At 35.3% G+C, this 16,608-nt stretch overlaps 1 pseudogene; it reads right to left on the bottom strand.

Moving 5' to 3' along the window:
• LOC132301638 (uncharacterized) overlaps window positions 1-16,608 on the bottom strand; it is a 41,719-nt pseudogene that overhangs the window by 18,789 nt on the left and 6,322 nt on the right.

Below are 16,608 nucleotides of genomic sequence, written 5' to 3'. Positions count from 1 at the left end.
TATTTCTTTGTGAAATATTTGAAAAATAGAAAACAACTCAGAACGATTTTTCATTAAAAACAACTAAGTCATCCGAGAATGATCATCCACAAAAGTCACAAAATAACGAAATCCATTAATAGAAATATGTTTTATTGGTCCCCATACATCTGAATGAACTAATTGAAAAGGACTAGCCACACGATTATTAGCTCTTGGTTTAAAAGATACACGACAATGCTTACTAAGCTGACATGTGTCACAAGACATGGACTCAACATGACTAAGACCGAGAACTTGATGCTGCAGAATTGATAGTGAGGGATGGCCGAGACGACAGTGCCACTGGAAAGAAGACAAAGATGATTGAAGAGCCGTGGGAGATGGTGCAAGATCGAAGTAATGCAAGCCACCTACTTCATGTCCCGTACCAATCCTCTTCTTCGTCTTGAGATCCTGAAAAAGACAACATGTGGGATAAAATGTTACAGAACAGTTAAGAGATTTAGTAATTTTGCTAATGGACAACAAATTAAAAGGGAATTGAGGAACATATAACACAGAGGAAAGGGACATAGAAGAGGTAAGAGGAACAGTTCCCAAACCCAAAACTTTAGTTGATGATCCATTAGCAAGAGTAACACTTTGAGAGGAAGGAACAGATTAAACCTGTCAATGGAGCGGATCCTGATCCGGATCCGATCCGATTAGTCGGATATAAATTGAACAAAAAATCTGATAACCCGGTTACGATCCGAATCCGATAATCCGTTAGCTTAACAAATCAGATGTGGATTATGCTGATCCGATCCAATAAAAATTCGATCCGATCCGATTGAAATTATATATATAAATAATTATATATATAAATAATTATATATATATATATATATATATATATAATTATTTATCAATAATTTTACACATATATATATCAACACTCCTATTAGAATTGTATTAAAGGTAACCCAAAAATCCAAAATAATAATAATGTTATAAAAAAATATTGTGGTGTTCTCATCTACATGGTAATAAATCTCTTAATACACATACTAATAAAATCATACTCTTTATAATTATATATGTTAGTAAATATTAATTTAATCCGATTTCGAATCCGATCTGATCCGAGTTCGAGCTAAATAGGATATGGATTGGGACATTCAGTCCGAGAACCTGTTAGTGATCCGAATCTGATAATCCGTTTGCTTAACAAATAGGATATGGATTTGATCGATCCGATCCAAATCCGATCCATTGACAGGTCTAAAACAGACTGAAAATCAGATAAGAGATGAGAACTACCAGTCATGTGATTGGATGCGCCAGAGTCAAGAATTCAGGGACTTTGACTAGAGGACAAAAGACATGCAGGGGCACTACCTAATTGAGCCAGGGACCCCATGGAAGATGAGGTGGAAGTCCGTTGTTGAGACAAAAACTGAGCATACTCATCACGGGGAATCATGACCAGAGCAGTCTTAACAGCCACATGTGGAGCAGTGGATGTGGCAGAGAGAAGAATCCCCATCATTAGAATTTACTTGATGTGCATAGGAAGAAGATGACGGTTTTCCATGAAGATCCCAACAGTAATTGACAATGTAACGACCACCACCGCCACGAGAAGACTGAAAGCCACCCTAGTTCACAACTAAGGCAGAACGTTCACTGTTAAAAGGTGCAGTGACACCACTGGAAGCACTTCCTGAAGCGCCACTAGATAAAGTGGCACGCTGGAGTCTGGATAACATATCAGGTAGAGAGGGAAGTGTAGGGCTACCCAAAATCTATGCACGAACAGGTTCATACTCTTGTGACAATCTTGTGAGAACCCGAACAACATTAAAATCCTCACGTTGCTACTACATGCTTTTCACATCAGAGGTGATGGGTTGATACATATTCATTTCTTCACACAGTCCCATTGCCCGTGAGAGGTATTCTTCTAAACTTTGATTCCCTTGCTGGAGGTCAAAAAATTGTCTACACACCTCATAAACTCTGGTTATATTACCAGCACCAGAATATAACTGCTGGAGTCGGGTCCATATCTCCTTGGCAGTGTCGAGATATAACAAGTTGGAGCTAATATGAGGTTCAATACAATTCAGCATTAAGGAGATGATTTGAGCATCCCTTTGTTCCCATGAACTAAAATCAGCATCACTGCTTTTGGGTTTATCCTGAACCAAATGAGCGCCAAAGCCTTTGGCTTTCAGGAAAATGGCCACTGACTTGGCCCATAAAATGTAATTCTTTCCATTAAGCTTGACTGAAGTCATGGGAGGATTGAAGGAGGCGGTAGATGGGAGATTTGAATTGGAAGCCATGGAGAAGGTAAAAAAAAAACGAACCTGGGAAAAAAAAAAAATTTGCAGAATCGGAACCGGGTAGGATCTGGAACCGGGCCGGATCTAGGCTATCCCTGGTTTAGTAAACCAGAATTGGAATAGTTATCCCAGGTTTAGTAAACCAGGGTTGGGATAGCATAACCGTGTAGCCAAACACAGGTCGTCTTCTTCACACCTTCACAAACACCGGTGAACAACGCGGCGGAGGCGACGGCAACCCAATCACAAGCAGTGGCCGAATCAACAAGCAGCGACCGCTGCAACTTTCGGCCAAAAAACCAACCTCACCTCTGCAAATCAAGATGGTAGATGTCGGCAAGCTTGCTGACGACCACCGCGGCAACAACACAAGCGATCAAAGGGGCTTCAGATCTGACGGCGACAAAGGAGGTTGCAGATCTGACGGCAACGAAGGAGGCTACAGATTTGACGGCGACAACTACAAGTGGTGTTCTTAACCCGCCGGCGACAAGAACTTCTGGCAAAGACACCCAACGCGACAACACACTCACGATTCCAATCTCATACAAGGGCAACACAATTGTTGTTTCCCACACCCATGAATCCATATTGCTCTGATACCATGTTCGTACTCATGATGAGATAGAGAGAGATAGAGAGAGAGAGAGACAAAATGTATATTCTACATATTTCCTTTAGCCCACACATGAGGCTTATATAAAGAACAAGAGTTATACCCTAATTACACAATATTGCTTAATTACACAATAATCCTAACTACTATGGGTAATTACATAATGACCCAACATTATGGAGGATATACATTCTAACATTTTTTCTACCCTATTAATTGCTATATTTGATTGATATATTTATAATTTTTTAAATAAAGTTAGTGTTCGTTAAATTTTTAAGACCTATTCACCTTGACTCTTGTTTGGGCTTAGCATACTCTAATGTATCAAAGCCTAGGGTCTCCTCCTTTCAATTCTAAAGAAAACATATATGATGCATCAGAGTTACCCTATGTCTAAAATATGCAAATGACTAGAGGCTGAGCTTTGGATTGCCCTAGGTCTAAAGAATTTTGACACAGGCAGCTCAAAGATGACTTGATATTGTTCAGCCAAGCAGCTTGGACTTGGCTAAGCTCAGCCCAAGCTCATTTGCATCACATACGTTTATGTTTTTTATATATATTTATATAGTGAAATTTGAATGTGCTTATATATATATATATATATATATATATATATATATATATATATATATATATATATATATATATAATATGTACATGCATATAATAGACCATGTATAAACAGATAAGACAGTTTTTGTTATCACATGCCCAATGAAGAGCTTCATTCTCTGTGAAACCCTTGGTGGCATCAATAATACTGGATATAGTATATGAGATGCTGGGCAGGAGAAAGCAGACATTGTCTATGCCAGAAGAGCAGATGAGATTTGAAGGTTGCATGCTGATGACTGCGATCTCTTCCATGAAACCTAGGGTACTGGTGTCAATAATATCGGATAGAATATATGACGGTGCAGGAGAAGGCGGACAAAGTCTATGCCAGAGAGAAGATTGCAAGCTGACGAAATAGAGATCATAAGAGAAGAGGAAGAACTAGGGTAACATAATTAATGAGTGAGAGATAAGAATGGCTAGGGCACCATTCTTTTCTGTAGGGTTTAATTGTAGCCTTTAGATTGTATGAAATTTAATGGTCAACAATCACTCTTAAAATCCTGACATGATGTAAGCCTTTAATAAATAAGTTCAACAGAATATACGCCGTGTCTAGATTTCCTTATTCTGAAATTACCTAAGGAATATTAAGTGATAAACCCAGATATCTCATACGAGTTGTAAATGTTCATAAGTTTGGCATACCGAGCTTGGGTCCATTCAATCTCGGTTCACTTATGAAATGAGCTTAAAAATTGTGCTTGATTTCGGCTTATAACTAAATTCAACAAGCTCATGAATTAGTTGAGCTTGTGTCGTCCATGACCAACTCTATTCACTTGCAGCCATAAATATCACTAATCATATATATGGGGGATCACAACATAACTCAAATTAGAATTATTTGGTTATTCTGATTAAAACTGTTTTTGGCCAGTTGGAATGTTTCAACCATGCTTCCAGCTGCCATTTTTTCTCTTAGCCACAATGGCAGGCATGAGGGAAGGTAGAGGTATTGTTAACTAAACCTGTACGTCAAAGTTCTCACTATTTGGTTTGCAAAATCAACTGCTAAAACAGGATAAGCACTTATCAGATTAGTAATGCAGCAGTCCACTTTCGAAGAAAAATAAGAGGAATAATGGCTCAAGCTTCAAGTTACGAAAGATCCAAAAAGGAATTGTAATAATAAAATAAGCTTACATCCACAGGTAATACACATTACAGCGAAATTTCTACTCAAATTCTGACTCTAGTAAAAGGTCTTGCAAAATTTCCTTCAAAGTATCATAGTTGTCCAATAGTGGAAGAACAAAAACATTAGCAACTAACCACTAAAGATAAGGAACTGAAACTTTAAAAAAAAAATTAAAATTAAAAAAAGGAAGAAGTAGAAAAAAAAAAAAAAAATTAAATTTACTGGAAGACAAATTTACAATGCGAAGGAAACAATTACCATCTTTTGAAGGAACAATATTATGAGCACCAGTCGCAAAAAATTTCTTCGGAACAGCCCAATCAACTGCAATTGGCCTTTTAACAAAAATTTTCCCATTGAACTTCTCGATGGCCTGAGAAGGGGAAAACAGAAGATGAAAAGGCAAAAAAAAAAAAGTTGCAGAAAGAGTGATCTGATCTGACAACACTCAAATGCTTTCACCATGCTTCATGTAAAGGATTACATTCATACATTTTCAGCATCTTGCTTGCACGTGAATTTAACAAATGCGAATCCCTTAGATAACCTGCAAAAGAGAAAATCGCATGAACATACAAAAATATCACATTTCACTGGTTGAAAAGAATGGTGATGGGATATCGAAATACCCTGTCTCAGTATTTTGTGGAATAAATACATCCCATACAAAGCCTGCTGATGAGAACATATCTTTTATCTCATTAACTTTAGCCTGCATTCAAGTTTAGAAATTAATTCCGAAGTAGAACTTCCCCCAATATATATTTATATATTTGTATGGATATATTAAAATGAAAAAGTTGTCTTAATGGTACCGTCGACAGAAACAACCTTGAAAGGAAGATTTCTAACTATAATTTTCCATTTCCGAGTCTTCGATCCCTGGTCAACACATTCAAGCAGAAAGAAAATGTCTTAGACTCCCCCAAACACACAGATGTGTGTGCACGCACAAACACATATATAAACCAAATAATGTAAGTGCTCATGGCAGATGTTTAACTGTACGAACAGAATATGTTCAAAACAATTAGCCTGGTCTGAGTGATGGCTACACAGACTCCTTGAGATCTTTTCTTCTCCCGAGTCCCAATAGACTAGTCATTTTTTTTTTTTGATAAGTAAGTCCCAATAGACTAGTCATGGTACATGGTAGATTTACTATTGCTAAAATTATAATCAATTGACATTTAAACAATCTGATATCAAACAGAATGTATTACAAGGAAACTATTCAAAACCTGTTTTGCTGAGAACAACAAATAAAGCAAGAAATCAAATGGAAAAGCATCAGAAATATGAAACAAAGATGGGTTCCCTTGGGGAAACCAAGGAGAAGAGGGGAGGAAAAAAAAAGGAAAGAGAAAGAGAGAGAGGAGAAAAGGGGGTGAAACACAAGGTATGCTATTGATATCTAGCCTTAATAACAATAATGACGGCAATTTAGCCATAACAAGCAAAGTGAATTGGGAATTCAGCGCTGACGGCCTGACTAAGTTTTTTCACCATGCTGTTAGAGATGGTTCATTGACAGGAATTAGTGTAGATGCTCAGCAGTGACTAGTGATACGCTTTTTGCTGATGATTTCCTACTATTTTGTAGATTTCAAATAGGGAATTAATTCAGTTGAGGGGAATACTTGAGATAGATATGAAAGCTTGACCGACGGTTTATTTATTTATTTTGATAAGTAAAAAAGCTTGACCGACTTATAAAAATAAAATAAAAATAAAAATAGATATGAAAGCTTGGCTGGTCAAGTTGCTAATGTTGATGAGTCTTCGATCATGTTTAATTGGAATGTGAGTGGACATGAAAAAGGAAAGGTTGAGTAGAATTTTATGAATTTCTATAGAAGGGAGACATGACATATTCCTGGGCCTGCCTCTTAAATTGGTAGAACGAAGAGGCAGCTCTTTAGATTTTTGGAAGAAATGGACTCCAGAATTAAAGGGTGGAAGACTTCCTTCTTTTCTACAGCTGGAAAGGAGGCATTGGTGAAATCAGTAGTGCAAGCAATCCCTACTTGCACCATGAGTTGTTTCAAGTTCCCACTTGGTGTTAGCAAGAAGTTAAGAAGAAATATTATAAAGTTCTGGCAGTCAGGCTCTAGTGAAGACAATAGAATGTGTTGGGTTGGATGGGATTCCATTTGTCTAGCAAATCAGAGGGAAGGCTGGAATTTATAGAGAGCTGGAAGCTTTTACTATGCTTTGTTGGCCAAACAAGGGTGGAGGATGGAAGGTGATGATGCTAGTCTTCCGGTTAAAGTGTTCAAGAGAATATTTCCCAAAAACCTCGCTATTGGAAGGTAGAGTGAGGGCTGGATCTGTTTGGGGCCTGGAAGAGCATCTGTTCAAGCGAGGAAGTTGTGAAACAAGGGGCGAGATGGAGGGTTGCCCAGGGGAATTTGATCAACATCCATCCGGACTGATACCTAGATCCTAGATGCCATTGATTTCAAGATCACCTCTCATATTTGAGTGGGTTGCCCTCATAGTCCAATGAATTGTTGTAATGGGTTCTTGTCCCGCATCGGATCTGAATGGGGAGGGTCTTGAGCTTATAAGGGCGGGTATGCAGTACACCTAACAACTCAAGTTTTTGGGTTGGATGGCAAGCACTCGGTCCGTTACAAGTGGTATCAGAGCAGGTTCAGTCCTTGATCTGATGTCACGCCAAGCGCCCACACGAAGAGCTGGGTTGAAACCAGGTCCTCTTGCTGTTAGGGTGGATGGGTAGGCAGCAGGATGGTCTGACCATAACGAAGCCGTTGCGAGTTCAAGTGGGGAAAAATGTAATGGATACACATCGGATCCGAATGGAGACCTTGGGCTTATAAGGGCGTGTATGCAGCACCATCTATCAGCTTAAGCTTTTTGGTCGGATGGCAAGTGCCTAGACCATTACAATTGTCCAGTTCAGAAAGCAATTGAACTAGTGGATTCACAGACTAATATGTCTCTCTTTTCCAATGGCAGAGGAAAATTATCACAATATTCCAAGAATTCCAATTGGTGAGTTTTCCAACAGGGGCAGGAAGGTGTGGACATTCTCATGTGATGCGGATAGTCTTGTAAATCAGCTTATAGAGTGGCACTTCAAGTTATCAAATCTAGAAGGAACATTCAGAATTGTGCTGAGGCAGGACCTATTACTGATGTTATGGAAAATTCAAGGGGAAAGTTAAGAAATAATCAAGCTAAAAGGAAATTGTTTCATTTCTTATGGAGTTGTCGCAAGGCAAAATTCCTTTTTTTTTTTTTTTATAAGCTTGAAGAACAAGGGGATTGAGGTCGATGTGGTGTGTAAAAGATGTGGACTTGAACATGAATCAACAGAGCATTTGTTACTGAAATGCCCGGTAGCTTTGAAGGTTTGGAAATTGAGTCCAATTCAAATTGATGTTGAGAGTTGTTATTTTTCATCTTGGGCACAGTGGTTTAAAACTTTGCTATTATTATAAGATAAATCAGACCTTTCAAAAACAAAAACAAAAAAAAAAAAAGAAAAAAGATGAATCAGAAGATAAATAAATTTTTTTTGATAATTAAGATTGGTCTAGTGGCATATATTCGTTGGAACCATTGGAAGAGCAGAAATTAATTTATGTTTGAACATGGGTAAATTGAGATCAACATTCTTCCAACTCTATCAAACAGTAGGAAGAGTTCAAAGAGGTCCTTCTGGATCAAAAACAGCTGGTGATAGGATTGTAAGTTCGGAATATCTCCACTAGGTTCCCCCTACTGCTGGTTGTTACAAATTGACCTTTAATGCTGCAAATAACAGTCAAACCATGGAGGATGCTGGGAGGGTAGTGCTACGAGATCACTGTGGTCGTATAATTAAAGCAGCCATGTGCTTTTTTCAAAATGATTCAACTGCAATTATCACTGAACCCTTGGTTGCAAGACAAGCATTTATTTGGCTACTTAAGGGGATTTCCATATTACAGAAGTTGAAGGGGACAGTTGCACAGTTATCCAAACCTCTAACCTCATATTTCAATTGTTGTGATATTGGAGGACCTACAATCTTTAATTGTTCAGTACCATGACTTGAAGTAGAGGTGCAAAAAGTTCGGTTTGGTTCAATATAGAGGGTAAATCAGAAATCAACTGATTTATAAGCGCTCCAAAAATATTGGAAACAAACTAAACCGGTGGAACCATCTAAACTGAACAATCTCAAACAGTACAAGATTGGGTTGGATCGATTGCGGATTCAGCTTTACTTACGAACATAATTCAATCATAATTAAGTTAGCTTAAATCAAGCCTTATGCCCAATTGAACCAATGACTTACGACTATTTCTTAGGACCTATGATGTACATAAAGTTTTCTTTATTGCCTACCCAATATTGCATTTCTAGTTTCAAATATATATATATATATATATATATATATATATATATATATATATAGTTTCATCAGGTACGTACTCACACACACTTTTGCTTTTTCATTTCAAAACTCTCATTTTCTTTCAAAGTTTCTAACTTTATACATTAAAACACTCTCGTCACTTCAAAGGTAAAGAATAAGGTCATTTTTAATTCAAAACTCTCATTTTCTTTCAAAGTTTCTAATTTTATACATTAAAACATTTTCGTGACTTCAAAGGTACCTTGAATAAGTAATTTATAATTCAAAACTCTCATACTTTCAAAGTTTCTAACTTTATATATTAAAACACTTTCTTCAAGGACACTTATCAAAAAAAAAAAAACACTCTCTTCGAGGATGGGGAGGTTATACCATTAGGCTAGAGACCCGTTGGTTAGTTTCAAATATATATGTAATAACATAGCATACAACAACTATAATACTATTTTATTAATATGTTTATGTAAATGGCGGTTAAGGTTAGGAAAATGGATATATATAAACTTAATTCAATGTGATGTAATTATTGACGGATCAAATGAAAACAAATATTCATATACTTTAATATTACAGTTTGTTCATTTTTTTAAACATCTAAACTGTGAACCTAACCAATTTTAATGATTCCACTACTTCTGGAACCAGAACCAAACCACCATAGAACCAACCAAATATTTGGTTTTGGATCACATTGATGATTTCAACAGATTTGTGTGCACCACCAACTTTAAGCTGGTTTGGACCAAGAGAGAAGGAACTGGTAGCTCATGGGTTAGCCAAACTTGCTATCCAAAGGAAAGTTAATGTTGTTGTTGATGGTACCATTCCTTTGTCTACAAAGGAATTGGCTCTTCCTGATTGTTCTGTTTGACATTGTTTTGATGAAGTCTTTGCATCTTGCCTTGGAAAAAAATGTCAAAATTCTATAAGTAGCTGATAACTTAAAACCTCAAGGTAGGTCTAATTACCAAAATCTTGATGATATTTGTATAATATTATCCGCCACATGTGCAATTATCGGTATAAAAGATATAATATTAATCAGAGTTTTATATTTGCCTTAAACAACATATGTAACCAACAAAATTCATATTTATATATTGCCATGTCCACACTGTGTCCATATCCTACTTTCTTAAGATTTGACGTATCAACTTTAGTATCATATCCATGTTTGTGCTACATAGGGTAAAAATATGTGTCATAATAAAATTGTCAAAGACACATAGGAAAAGTAATGAAATTACTACAAACATTCAAATTTATTATATATCCCACTGATCAAATAAATGTAGTACAAGAGTAAGTAATGAAATTCCTTCAGACACTCAAATTTATTATATATCCCACAAAAACTTTACCTCTCCACCAAGCTGGCGCGCCCAAACAAGTCCCCCACTTATCTCTTTTTGGTGTAACATCGCAACACAAGCACGGGCTGATTTGACACTAGTATAAAGTACAGATGAAGCATTTACTTCGCAACCATCTTGAGCAAGCCCTGATACAATTTCAAATGTTTGTGTCCTAGTAAGTATCCCATAATGAACAAAATTAAATGCACAAGAGTATGTAGATGAATGAAACTCCAACTGGGGAACCATCTGCTTAACATTTCACACAAACTCACTTTTCCAGCTTGCATATCAGATAGTTCCTTTTTATTTTTATTTTTTATAAGTAAAATTTCATAAAGAAAGCACAGAGGGAAGCGAACTCTAGAACAATTACACAAAAGCTATAGCTATAAATCTCTATATTCTCAGCCATCCAAATATCAGAATAGTTAGTATTAAAGTTAATTTAAAACAGGAAAAACAAAACAAAAAAATGTAAATATTGGGTTTTGATAGATCCCAGGCAGCAGATCAAGGACAGAGGAAGTAAGCACCAAAGCCTCTGCGTTGACGACCTATAACAGCTGCTTTTAGAACCATAAAATGCCAACAAGAAATGACATAGAATCCATATGGAAGCAGCCAACATAGCCAGTTTCCAGACGTTTGGAGTTGTGTTAATTGGCTACTACAAATTTATGTTTGACATGGTAAAAGATTAAAAATTAACTTCTCCCTTCTTTTTTTCTTTTTTTTTTTCCTAGTTGAAATTAACCTCTCCTTTCCTATATATATTTTCCAATCTTGACAACGTGTCTTATTTGTGATTATAGTGAGCAAAGTCACTGAAAGAGACGGTAAACCTGAATTGTGGCATGAAAAAGAGTGGAGACCAGAAGATAATCAGAAGACGTATAGCCACATACAAAATTGGCCAATATGCTATACTGGAATAATAGAACTTCCCGGATCATTGAATGAGAAACCACAGAAAATTTAGACGTAACTAACCGAAAGGGCAAAATTGAAGTATGTTTGATCAAGTAAAAAATAACAATACTTTTTTTTTTTATAAGTAAAGATTGTAAAAAAAGTGTTCAAAAGGGGAACGTATCCCTCAAAAGCTAGAGATGTATGGAGCCTGATTCTTTCCATTTTGATGTTTAGTGGGTTATGCTAAGACCACTAAGAATGCTCTTGAATTTTGGCAGACATTCTCAATGCGGGCTCATGTTCGGGAGGCATGGAAGGCAGCTCCTCTTTGCCTTTGGTGGAGACTTTGAAGGGAGAGAAATTGGAGACGCTACAATGGTGATGAAGATCCTATTTGGGCAATTAAATTCAATATGCTTATTTCTTTATTTTTTGGGTAATATGGGAATATTTGTAAATCAATGGGGGAGTTAGTAGATTGTGTGGATAGTCGGGAGGAATATTGTTTTTTTGGGCCTTGTGCTGTTGTTTCAGGATGTAATACCCCTAATTTTAAAAGGATAGTCTCGGTATTTATTTATTTGTTTTAATTGTATTGTTAATTATTTAATTGATTATTTGACTAATTGCTTATGTGTTTAATTAAATTAGGTATTACTTGATTATTTGATTATGTGTCTATGTATTATTTGTATTTTTCTATGTGTTAATTGTTTAATTAGATTATGTGCTTAAATTGTGTTTTGATTAATCGTAAATTAAATGTTTTCTTTTCTTTTATTATTTTATTTTTTTTTTTTTTTTTATGGTTATGGTTAGTAGTAATGGGCCAACCAATTGGGTCCCACGGACTACTTGGATAGGAGGTTGAATGTGTATGGATTATTACCCATGATTAGTTGTGCATGTATATATATAGATATATATTATATACATATATAACATATTTTATTTACCTTTTTTATATTTTATTTTTTATTTTTTAAGTTGACTTGGATTGGGAAAAGGGTTAGGATTATTTTATTTAGCCTATAAATATATAGCTATAGGTTGTAAAAGGGGTTAGAAATATTCACGTGATATATTCTAGAGAGAGAGAGAGAGAGGAGAGTTAGAGAGGGAAGGAGGAAAAATACCCTGTAGAGAGAAGATCAAGGAAGAAGAAGTTTAACTTTCGATCCGAAAGTTTAAGGCAAGTTCTTCTTCTATCTTTTTCCCTTTGATTCGTGTTTCTATGTATGCCTAGGAAATTCCAGGATTTATTAAACACATAAAATTAAATAATTATGCATGTTTAATTAGATTAGAACATAGGTTTTATGAAATTGGTTCATATTTGTTCTTGTGTTATGAATTGATAAATGCATGATTTTGATGTGATTTCCGGTGTGAATTTTTATATGTTTACATTATGTATTTTTCATATCTGTGGAATGATGGAACGTAGAAACATGCCTAGGATTCCTGAACATTAAATAGGAACTAGGCTTGGGTTTAAATAAATTTAAATAGACTCAATCATAATGATGCTTGCTATTTGAATGTTTTAAACAAACGAATCGATTTAATCTTTTAAAATGTTTTAGCAATTGAGATTAAATGTGTAGGATGAATTGGATACGGAGAATGCTTATTTGACGGTATAATAAAATATCATCATGTATAAGATTCAGTTTGTGTAGGACATATGATATAGGAAGCTTAAATAAATAATAAGTCATTCCTATTTTGTGATAACTTGATATCATATTATCATAATTATTTCTGGATTGTTTGATGTATTTCCTTAATCGTTACATCAATTGTTAGATTGTGTGGTTTAATGCACCGGTATGGGACGGTGGCATTCTAGGGACGGATTAACTTATCAGTTAAGTCCTACCTATTTTATATAAGGGAATGGATTAACTAAAATGTTAAGTCCTACTTATATTCAAGTCAGGTCAACTGAACAAGTTGAATGACTTATGGAGGATTGATTTATACTGGATAGGATGGTTACTAAATTATATATATATAAGTATGGTGCCATGATATGAGCTTGAGTCTCAGGATCAGTGGTTAGGGCGCGTATATCGCCAGGGATGTGTAGCTAGATATAGTGTAGTTGTGTACCTTGGTAGGTATAGGTACTCATGCCCACTATATGTGCATTTTGCATGTTGCCTACTATTCAGGTTGAGACAACCTTATAGTTTAGTGAGGTTCCTTTAGTGTGTATATATATATATATATACGGACTACTAGTTACTGTTGGATTGACTAGGATGTATACGTGTATCAGATTTCTGCTTGGACTGTAGTAGAGTAGAACTTGTTTGTGGCCTGACCCACCATTATTTTTCAGGTGTTCGTCAGGAGTAGAGGTTGTTCGTGCTGAGTAGGGATCAGTCTACTTCATTCTTCCGATGCTACATAGGAGTTCCTTTATGATTCAGTTTCTTGATTTAGACAGTTATTGTTGTCATTTGTTTAGTTTGAATTTTCTAGGGGTCCACACAATATGGATTCCCGAGTTGTATTTTGGAGGATCAGTTGTATCAGAAGAGTTTATTAATTAATGGAAATATATTCTGAGGTTTATTATTAGATTATCATTTTAGTTTCTTATCAGCATTTTATTTATTCTTTTTTATTCTTTTGTACTCTGTGTTCATTTATTGCCGATTTGTTTTTGATATCCTCGGGTATTCGGGCGTGGGCCTGGCCAACTCGCATTCGGAAATCCGGGGGTATCACACAGGATGCACTCCTCTTTTGAGTGCCTTTCCATGAAAATTACAAGGAGAATGAAGCATAAGAGTACATAATAATTTAATTTAATGCCCACAATGAAGTTCTTAAAAAAAGGAAGATATACTAAAATCCTGAAAGCAAAGTGAATGTTGAGGCCAAGTCAAGCAAGTAAACATATTGTATTCAAAAGCAATCTATAAGGCTACAAACACACACACACACACACAAAGTCAGTATGTTAGAATCAAGCAGAGACGGAAGTACAATTACTAAGTTACGCAGTTATAAACTCAAGGGAAAGCTATGACTTATGCATAAAAATCTAACATGACACATTGTAAAATATATGCAAGCAACCAATTCAATATACATGAAAGTCTACTATATTACAATTGAGTAATTTCTATTGTTCTTTCTAAAACATTTAAGCATTATAAAAAGCAAGCAGAGAAAACTCAGTTGAATCCGTTTGGAAAATCATAAATAGGAAGGAAGAAGAAAATTTTTATCATCAGGGGGTAAAAAAATAGAATTGTTCTTACCATGGTGTTCAAACGCTTCTTTTGGAAGAGGGTAAGATACAGAACAGACAGTCCCACATTCTCTAGCATGACGATGAACATTCTCCGCCATATCAGCATTAAGAAGCCCACCAAAAATGACTGTCCTAGCAACCCTTTTTAAAATGAAGAGGAAACATAAAGTATATTTAATAACTGTTAGCTCTGGAAAATGTAACAGCTTCTAGGACTAGAAGTCAGGACCTAGAAACATAGCACATCCACTTATTAACATCCATAAGAATTTCAGGAAAAGAAAAACTTAAAGAGGAGAAAGTTTTATGAAATTGGTTCAATCTCAAGGGAAAACCTACTTAATAATGCCCCTTGATTTATTTGTTTGTTTATTTTTAATTTAACTTTATGTGATGTTGATTCAGTTCTATAGATGATTTATCTAGATTTAGGATCATGGCTATTTTTAGCTTAAAATTTTCTAATACAGGCTGCAGTGGTGGCCCACGGAAATTTATATTTGGTCATATTATGCCAATGGGTCATAAGTATTTCTATAGTAGGTTTAGATAAATTTGATTATTCAAAATCTTAAATTTCAAATTTTGGAGTGATCTAAATCCTAATTCATGTAGGAAACCTCCAGAAGCCTTATTCACATATGTAATTCTTCAAATTCAATAGAATAATTAAAATAGAGAATTTTGTCAGAGCTCTTTAAGCCTTCAGCAATTGTGTGATGGAACCCTAAATTGTATGAAACCTAGCTTCTTTAAGGTTGCATCATTCTCCAACCTAGGATAATTATATAATTAATAGAAACCTCAAGGAAACAAAACTTAACTACATGAACAATTTTGCACAACAGTCAACTTTAAGGCGGAATCCACTTGGGAACTCTTGAAACTGAATTCTAGTTTGATTCAGATCTTACACTATATTTTGCACAATAGTCAACTTTAAGGTGGAATCCTCTTTGGAACCCTTGAAACTAATTATAGTTTGATTCAGATCTTACACCACATCTTCTTTAAGTTTATATAATGCTGGTTCTTTTTTATAGCTGATCTATTTCGGTTTTTTTTTTTTTTTTTCATTATTTCAATATTTAATTTAGGTCATATTATGCTATTAGGTCATACCATATGGTCTTCAATTGGTTTAGATGAGTTTTCTTACTCAAAATCTTAAGTTTCTATTTATACAGTTATAAAGTCACAGTCCTAATTGATTCAAGATATCTGCAGTATCCTACATCTTCATGTGTCTTTCTTCAAATTCAAAAGAGATCAATTTTGAAATACATCAGAGCTTATGAAGCATTTTTATTGTTTTATCCAACCAAACCATAGTTGTGATGCTTAAAGGAATCTAGAAGTGGTTTATTAAATTCTTCTTCTTTTCTTTTGTTGTCTGCAGTTCTATGCTTCTAATTAGATCTTCTTAACTATTTCTTTCAAAATTACAAACCCTATTTTGAACAGCCCAATTATTCTTTGATCCAATATTAAACCCTTGAAACCCCAAAACCACAACAAATCAAAGTCACTGTTCATGGGACAAGCTCAGCCACAAAACCCTTCTTTTCTATTACCAAAATCTTATCCAACCATTCGCTAATCAACTTTAATCCTTCCCCTAAAAGCCTTTTTGGCCTTCAATCTAGCAACTAAACCATAAAATGACCACTATATAGAATTTCAGCAATGTAATTCCAAATTCTAGCAACTAAATTATTTTAGAAAGAAAGTCAGTTCCAGTCTAGGAAGCATGGATACTTCTAGGAGAGCAACGTACCCATATCGGATACGTGTCGGATACCGATACTCCACGGATACATGTCCGATACTTCTTAAACGTATCCATAATTTTAAAATATATTTTTTAATTTCTAACACATATCCAATACTTCTTAGGTATTTCAATTGCGTATCCGACACTTCTCAGACACGTCATAACACATTTTTAACAAGTTTGAACATTAAAATGCATCTTTTCCAACAATA

Source organism: Cornus florida, unplaced genomic scaffold (genome assembly GCF_030987335.1).
Source record: "Cornus florida cultivar Cherokee Brave unplaced genomic scaffold, ASM3098733v1 CherokeeBrave_3.0.0_Hap2_Chr03, whole genome shotgun sequence".
Taxonomy (NCBI): Eukaryota; Viridiplantae; Streptophyta; class Magnoliopsida; order Cornales; family Cornaceae; genus Cornus; species Cornus florida.
This window is presented reverse-complemented; position numbering and strand designations above follow the sequence as displayed.